This window comes from Bombus pascuorum, chromosome 10 (assembly GCF_905332965.1).
Source record: "Bombus pascuorum chromosome 10, iyBomPasc1.1, whole genome shotgun sequence".
Classification (NCBI taxonomy): Eukaryota; Metazoa; Arthropoda; class Insecta; order Hymenoptera; family Apidae; genus Bombus; species Bombus pascuorum.
In genome coordinates, this window is record NC_083497.1 from 606,856 (window position 1) to 616,374 (window position 9,519).

A 9,519-nucleotide genomic window follows, 5' to 3' on the forward strand; every position below is an offset into this window, starting at 1 on the left:
AAGATTTTCGATGTTCAAATATTTTTGAGGTGTTCATTGATTTTCTTCAAGAAGCTTTTGCTTCTTACAACCTTTTTATCGATTGCGATCTCACCGCGTATAGTTTTGTTTGTAAGTATTACATAAGCAAATGTTTTATTTGTTCGTTTATCCAAGTTGAAATTTGATATTATTTTATATTATTGTTGCCATATTATATTACACAATCCTTGTATTAAAAGAAACATGTTGAAATTCTTGATATAGTTTCCTTATAGATAAAGCATGATTTTACATTCGAAGTATACAAATGTATTCGTTTGTGAAATAATGAAAATCTCGTTTTCATGATTAGAAAATTGATATGCTGCATTGCATATGTGACAAAAATAATTTGGTCCATTTCTTTGAGTAAAGTTGTTACAAAACTGCGTACTATTAACGCGGTCATGTAATTTGAGTGCACAAACGAAAGATTGAAATCGTTATAGTTTTCTTCTTTTTGTATATGTATCTATATATAATTTTGCACATTTTAAGCGAATCACGTTCTTCATCTTTTTCGCGTTACTGTGTCAAACCTCAAACCGCAAATTTTTTTCTTATATTTTTTGCTAATAATTATTTACGAGTCTGCCAAATTATTCAAATTCCCTATCACATAAATAGATATCACAAGTTCGAAACGTTGCTGTGTCATTGTCCAATCTGCATAGTCTTTTCGACGATATAATGACCAATAATTATATCTTTAGACTTGCTATAGATATCTCCAACATATGTTGATATACGACAAATTACAATATAGTAGATAACATATATTGTTGGCTAGAAACTTCTTGGATATTCTACAATTTCGTTCATCTGGACGGATTGCATTGGAGTCGGATTCATTTTCATCGCTAAATATAACTTTTCCTTAATGTTTTCTACATTGTATACTGTACACGTATCTTTATGAATTCTATAGACTTTTCTTCACGTTGAGATGTGAATGATACCTAACGTTGCAGTGTTGCATGTTGCAAATGCTCATATCGCTGTAAAATACATTGTACGGTTTATCGCAAGACCTACTATTTGAGCAAATCCTTTTTTTCCAATGCGATTGCTCTCTGCTCTTCTTTGTTTTATATTTTGTTGCACTTCAAAGCAACTATGTTGCTATCTTTCCATCTCTACTAACAAATTTTGTAACTTCTATGACGGTGTAATTAATTGTTTACTATAATAGCAGAATTCTGTCAATTTTATTATTATTTAAAAATTCCCTTGAAGGGGAACTTACTTACTTTCAAAATTTAGCAAGAAATAAAAGAATGAAATTTTTCCTCAATAGTAATTAATAAAAAATGTAATAAGATTCCTTCTATAACTTTAGATTTTCTTCTATAACTTTCATAATTTATTACAGCGATTTTCCATATGCTTTGCATGACATGCACAACTTAGGAAATATAAAATTTAGAAAATATAAACTTGTAAAACTTATATATATATATATAAGTTATATATTAAGTATGTTCTGTATCAAATGTAGCGTAGAAAATAAAAATGAACAATGAAAAAAGGTAGGATATCTCTTGTAAATACAACGCAACCCCTAAACGTAATCTGCTGTTTCGGTGATCGTGCTTTTACATATGAGAATCATTTACAATTAATTACAACCCGTTAGAATGAAATAATTACATAACCATACAGAATGATTTATACAGAGAGTCGCACTTAAAATCGTCCTGTGTGATGTAAGAAATATTTCTAATAGTTTACTCATAAAATATTGTAAATGAAAGAAAAAGGCAAAATAAGGACTTAGAAACTTAAATACAGGGCTTAAGTACTGCATTGGTTATGTTAATTAGCAATAAAGTTAGAAAGTCACCGAACAGAGAAATTGTAAAGTACAAATTAAAGAAATAAATGAAAAAAATATATCTGTAGCGGTACATGAGTTATAGGACGATTCGAATCAGGGATGACTCATGTTGTTGCTATGCCTCGGAGTATTAACACCATTACGAAATTTAATAATAAACAAACTCCGAACAAAACAATATTGCCACTACGTGTAACCGTCAACCGAAATCGAATTCAAACCTTCCGGTACTGCGTAACATTCATATTTTTATGTAATGTAATAATAATTAATGAAACAACAGGAACATAATTTTGGCAAATTTAGTACAATAAAGCATTATAGATATTAGTGCAAAGTCCAAACACGACTGCTTATCCCAAAAAAACAATATCAAAATATTAAACAAGAATATTAAATTTTCAAACAACATGCTGTGACATTCGCTGAAGATTTATTACTAAAATCTTCACTTTCCTGAAATAGAATTTGTTACAGCGCGCTAGACGGTCAGTGCGAGGTACCTTTCGGTCTGACCGCCGACGCCTATCTCTCATCAAACTGACCTGCAGTAACCTAAGGAACCACCATAAACCGAATCTTTTCACCTTACTTTCGATTCATACAAATATTATTTGGTTTATGGATGGTCATTTGAACAGTCATTAGGTTTATTGCACTCTCTTGTTAATTACGGGGAAAGCAGATGTGTCCCGTTAAATGGCGGGTTTTTCCCAAGAACAAGGACACCCATGAGCCAAATATGCAGGAGACTTTCTCCTCGCATTATGTGTATTAATATTGGCTAAAAACCAATGGGCATCGCGGATCTTTACCCTCACTATTCTACCTAAAGGTGTGAACAACGAATCCGCGTCCTTGGTTCAGCAAGGGTACACCCACATCGAGCTTTCCTCCTAAACAAGACGAGATGGGTCAATCACTGTTCTACTGTTCTTCAATCAGTCAAGTAAACTGTTCATCAATCAGTCAGTCACTGCTCTTCTACTCCTTAGACAGTCAAGTCACTGTTCTTCTACCACGCAGACAGTCAAGTCTCTGCTCTTCTACTAAGCAAGTCATTCAAGTATAATTCTAGCCACCGAGGCACTAACTTCAATTGACGCCAACGAGACAGTCAATTCTTGACGTCAACATACTTCGGACGGTTCTTGCACTCATTCGGCAAGCTAGTCTAATAGTTTCACACGATATCGGGATTCATCGCGTTAACCGGTATCCATTACAACATATTTCTATATACGTTCTAAGTGTTGTGAAAAGTGGCAAAATAAATAAAAATATATAACTGGAGACTACAGTTATTTCAATATAACCACCCCTATTGTCGTAACTGAAATCAGGGGATCGCCCTGCTCGCGGTGTCGATTCGTAGATCGTAACGGGAATTTACGACTCCCGTTGACGCGCCTAACGGAGACGCGTCTCCCCGCGACTGGACGAACAAACATTGGTCCTTCGAGCCGGATACACGTGCCAGCAAAAAGTGCTACATACAGTGCCACGTGATCCCACCACCATTCTACGCTTGGACGTCAGAAAGCAAAACGTAAGAAGTTTCAATTTGAACTACGTCAATAATAATGCCGACCAACGCCAAAGCCAATAACGTAAGAAAAAGGCGCGATAAGCAGTTTGAAATTGCCCTCAAGCACCTAAGGGAAAGCATCGAGGATTCCGATCAACCCACCGCATCACACATCACGTCTGTGAGTGTACTTCAATCCCAGCTTCAGTATGCGTGGCAGAGATTTCAATCCTGCCAACAAGAATTAGACGATCTAGATGACGAGGACCTCGCACAGGAAGAGCAGGCCTGGAAGGATTACACTGAGCTGGGCTCGCGACTCCAAAACATCGCAGACAAAAGGCAACTATCAACATGTCGGATGCCATCTAATCATGAATTAGATAACAAATCATCCACTACCGCCAAGCCGGTGACGACTAAGCTGCCAGAACTCCACCTACCTAAATTCGACGGTACCATAGAAAACTGGCACTCATTTTTTGATTCGTTCTCCGCAACGATAGATCAGAACGAACATTTGACACCAGTTCAAAAGTTCCGATACCTCCAATCAGCATTGACTGGAAAGGCCGCACAGAGCATTCAAGCGATGGATCTCACAGATCTTAATTATTCAATTGCCATGGACACTCTTCAGGAAAAGTATAACTGCCACCGCCAGGTGTGCATGCGACATTGGGAATTAATTCTCAATTGTCCAAAATTAAACGAAGAAACACCCGACGCATTGGACGATTTATTAGAAACGTTTAAAATCAATCTTAAGGCCTTAGAGAAACTAGGTCAACCAGTCACCTCAGACGTCGTTCTGATCAGCTTAATTACATCGAAGCTACCAGTATATACCATACGCAAATGGCACGGCACCCTGCTTGATAAAAAAATGCCATCGTATACACACCTTATGGACTTTTTAAAGACAAAGGTGAACGGCGATCGAACAATTTCCAACACAAACGAGAGAAAAAATATGACTTACGACAAACACAATCGTCAGCGACAAAGGGCGCCGCGAACACACACATTTACCACTACAAATAGGATGTTGGTGTGTCCAGCTTGCCGAGGATCACACGAACTTTGGCATTGCAAGGTTTTCAAGTCGATGTCGTTCAAGAATCGCCTTGAAACCGTCAAAAGGGGTGCCCTCTGCACTAATTGTTTACGTCAAGGACATTCTGTGGCTCAATGTACCGCCGGTTCCTGTTGCGTATGTGAACGACGCCATCATACGAACCTACATCAAGCTCAATATCACGGCAAATCACGACCATCGAGCGGTCAATCATCAAGCAATCGATCATCAAGCAGCCGATCATCGAACGGTCGGTCTTCGAGCGACCGATCATCAGGCAGACGATCGATACCTAGTTCACCGACACCGCAAGCACCACCTCACGCGAGACGATTAGACACGTCTCGTACATCACCTCGCCGATCATCTCCTCGAGCATCTCAACAATCATCACGCCAATCATCTCGCCGGGCATATCACCAAACGTCTCGCCGAACGTCTCCCAAACGCGAGGCTCACTCGACACGAACAAGTGTACACGAATCAGATCTATCGATGAGTCCTCAACGACAAGGAAAACAGTGACTATCTCAAACGACGTTATTCGGGACCGAACCACATACAACGGATTCAAGCAACTCACGTCCTGCCAAACCATCGTATCACGATCTGTTAGTGACCTCACAAGCGAGGCTTTCATTGCTGCTCTACGAAGATTCATTGCTCGCCGAGGATTCTGCTCAAGTATCCACACTGACAACGGCACCAACTTCGTCGGCGCAAACAACGAGCTCCGAGAACTACGAAACCTCCTACGATCCGACGATCATAAGGCAAAGGTTCAGTCCTTTTTAGCCGACAGACGGATCGAATGGCATTTCATTCCTCCCAATTCACCGCATTTCGGCGGATTGTGGGAAGCTGCAGTGAAGTCTTTCAAACGACACCTCAGACGTGTCGCAGGGAACGAGCTTCTATCATTCGAGGGCCTTAACACCCTCATCATTGAGATCGAGTCGATCCTCAATTCCCGTCCGCTGACTCCGATCTCCACCGATCCAAACGATCTCCTCGTCCTTACTCCCGGTCACTTCCTTATCGGAGATTCACTGACAGGTTTACGAGATCGAGAGTTCACAGATACTCCAACCAATCGTTTATCCAGCTGGCAACATACTCAACAGCTCAAGCAGCACTTCTGGCGCCGCTGGCATCGAGAGTATCTCAATGAATTGAACATACGCAACAAATGGAGCAAAGGGAGTCACGACATTCGAGAAGGGACCATCGTCCTCCTCAGAGACGATAACGCTCCCCCAATGCAATGGCCACTGGGCAGAATCATCAAGGTCCATCCCGGCGCAGACGGCATCATCCGGACGGCTACCGTTCGAACAGCAACGAATTCCATAGATCGGAGCATCAAGCGGATGGTACCACTAACGAGCAGATCGACGCCAGATGCCTCCGACACAATCAACAGCAACTCAGGATAATGAGAGATCCATCTTGCAAAATAAAACACATCTTTTTGATCGGTACCCTCTCAACGGGGGGGAGTATGTTACGGCGCGCTAGACGGTCAGTGCGAGGTACCTTTCGGTCTGACCGCCGACGCCTATCTCTCATCAAACTGACCTGCAGTAACCTAAGGAACCACCATAAACCGAATCTTTTCACCTTACTTTCGATTCATACAAATATTATTCGGTTTATGGATGGTCATTTGAACAGTCATTAGGTTTATTGCACTCTCTTGTTAATTACGGGGAAAGCAGATGTGTCCCGTTAAATGGCGGGTTTTTCCCAAGAACAAGGACACCCATGAGCCAAATATGCAGGAGACTTTCTCCTCGCATTATGTGTATTAATATTGGCTAAAAACCAATGGGCATCGCGGATCGTTACCCTCACTATTCTACCTAAAGGTGTGAACAACGAATCCGCGTCCTTGGTTCAGCAAGGGTACACCCACATCGAGCTTTCCTCCTAAACAAGACGAGATGGGTCAATCACTGTTCTACTGTTCTTCAATCAGTCAAGTAAACTGTTCATCAATCAGTCAGTCACTGCTCTTCTACTCCTTAGACAGTCAAGTCACTGTTCTTCTACCACGCAGACAGTCAAGTCTCTGCTCTTCTACTAAGCAAGTCATTCAAGTATAATTCTAGCCACCGAGGCACTAACTTCAATTGACGCCAACGAGACAGTCAATTCTTGACGTCAACATACTTCGGACGGTTCTTGCACTCATTCGGCAAGCTAGTCTAATAGTTTCACACGATATCGGGATTCATCGCGTTAACCGGTATCCATTACAACATATTTCTATATACGTTCTAAGTGTTGTGAAAAGTGGCAAAATAAATAAAAATATATAACTGGAGACTACAGTTATTTCAATATAACCACCCCTATTGTCATAATTGAAATCAGGGGATCGCCCTGCTCGCGGTGTCGATTCGTAGATCGTAACGGGAATTTACGACTCCCGTTGACGCGCCTAACGGAGACGCGTCTCCCCGCGACTGGACGAACAAACAGAATTAATAATAAAAATATAAGAAGTAAAAATACAAAAATGAAAATGAATAAATAAACTGAGACAAATAAATTAATAAAACTCTTTTAACATATTGATAAAGATAAGTTAAATACATATAAAAATTAATGTTTTAATCATTTCGCTTCTGCAGTCCAGTCCGCCGAAGTACTGTCATTGAACGGAAGCGCGTGCTAGAAATGCACACAGTGTGTTTTAAATAACAATAATTCTTGTAAGAAACGAATATGAAATATCGTTTCACTGTCAATGGATTTAACAGATTTTTTAGCACGAAACAGCATACGATAGTTTGGACGTTTGAAATATATTGCGTAAAACGTGTCGATGTTCTTTCAAAACTGAGTAACTTTCAAGAAGTGATCAATCCAATATAACAATAAAATCAACAGAAAATGTTCAGTCGATAACGAAAAAATGTATTATTGACTACAGATTGCACTAGTGTATGGGGTGCCGAACCCAGGACTCGTCGTGTGGTCGCCGCCTATATGTAGCGCTCGTACCCACAGGTCAACACAGGGCATCTCGCGGGCGCCGCTTATAAGCGGCACCCGAAGCGAAAGGGTTAAGGAGGGTCAAATTAGGAAAACTCTTTGAAAATTTAGTTTCTATTAAAAGTTTTAATTCGCACATTTAGAAGTTATATCTACGTGCATCTCTAACTAACCATTATTTATAGTTTTCACACGTCATTATAAATAGACGATCATACTCTCCAAAAAGTGAGTATCGAGCAAACTTAAACATTACTTAGTATACGAGTATCGAGCATTCTTATAGCGAGTATATCGAGTGACATTGAGCGAACAACAATTAACTCTGTATTCTATACTTAGAATAATTTCAAATACACTTGATAATATCAAACATCAAGTTGTCTCCTTGTTATATAAAAACAACACGTTTAAAGTTCACCATATATCAACCACCTCCAACTTAATTAAAGAACAGTTGTTTAACCTCTGGAGAAATCGTCTCGTGTATAACACATAAAATCTTAGAAATCAGACAACTGAGTTTATTTAGCAGCAGAACTGGATGTATAATCACATGCGACCGTAATATTATGAAAATAGCAGGATCACACAAAAATATTTCTTACGAAATCAAAATTAAGAGTAGTTCATAGAGTCTCGAAGAAATAGATATTTCAATACTAGAGAAAATATCAGAAACGGCTCCAAAGGCGACTCACAACTTTAACCAATGCAAAGCCAACCTTAATACGTTATAAACACAAGTCAATACTTCTACAAGTAAAGGTACGACACACGAACGAATGTTACGTGAGTACGATTATGTAGAAAGCGAAACTGCGAAAGAAATGCAACAGCTAGAACTTCCTGAAATAATTTCAACAACATTTCCACGAAAAGTACATCAGTGGAGAGAAGATGCCCTAATACTTTTCGAAGGACATCAGCAGAAACAAAGACAACGTCCTAAGAAATAGTTCTCGTTTTCGGACAATAAGTCACCGTGTGGCAATCTCTATCTCATCGTAGTTTTAGCATAAATAAGCGTAGCTACTTAAAGCAGAGGAGCTTAACATCCAGAACTAAAACTGAACAGTTCTTAATTGTATGTCAACAAGTTATACGATTAATCCAACAGTCGATATTTAACGAACGATCGTAGTCTTATTAATGGACAAGAGTTATTAACCATCAAGTAGTTATATTTGGACATTTTAATCAGTATATTACATAGTACAACACGTAATGTAATAATAAATAATACCGACGTCGAACAAAGACGAATTTGAATTTTCCGACTCTAATAAATAAACGGGCGCAACCGAAAAGAGTTTAATTATCTAGAGTTATCAACCTGTTATCTATCAAGTATTTATCAGCGACCTTGCTTTGCGACTTATACACTGTACGAGCGTCTTACCGCGTAATATCCACCAATTAATTTATTTAAACAGTAAAATATTCGACAGCTTCAACAACGAGTAATCTGGTCTAATAAATCTCATGATCAAACATCCTCTACAAAAGTCCTCTACAACAATATTTCTATAGTGCGATCGGCAATACATATAAAAGAAATGCCAAAAGCAAGAAGGAATCGTAGAGGTAGAGGCTATAACAGCAGGAATCGTGCAAAACGTTGATTTAAACGTTTAGCGAAATTAGAAGAGAAGAAGAAAGAATTGAAAAAGAATTATAGATAACTACTTCTCCATCAAATTCATTTATACCTGAACGCGATCCAGGACTAGGAATTTTGTTAATAAATATATGACTAGATAAAATCGAATAAATTACCGGTTACGAGACATTGAAATTATTTATTTATTCCTAGAAAACTTTAATCCTTCCCGCACTAGTACTTCTGCCCATAGTAGATAAGCCTAAACGTGGATTTTATTTACCAGTCGCATTATTACGCTAGTTAACGCTACTCCTACAGTCGGTTATTGATTAGAATATTCAGAATACAACAGTTTGAAAATTTAAAATAGTATTGCGCTTTAGAAAGGTGCGACAAGTCTTGAATCTCCTCCATTCAGTTGTTCGCCTTGTTTAGAAAATAACGAGAGT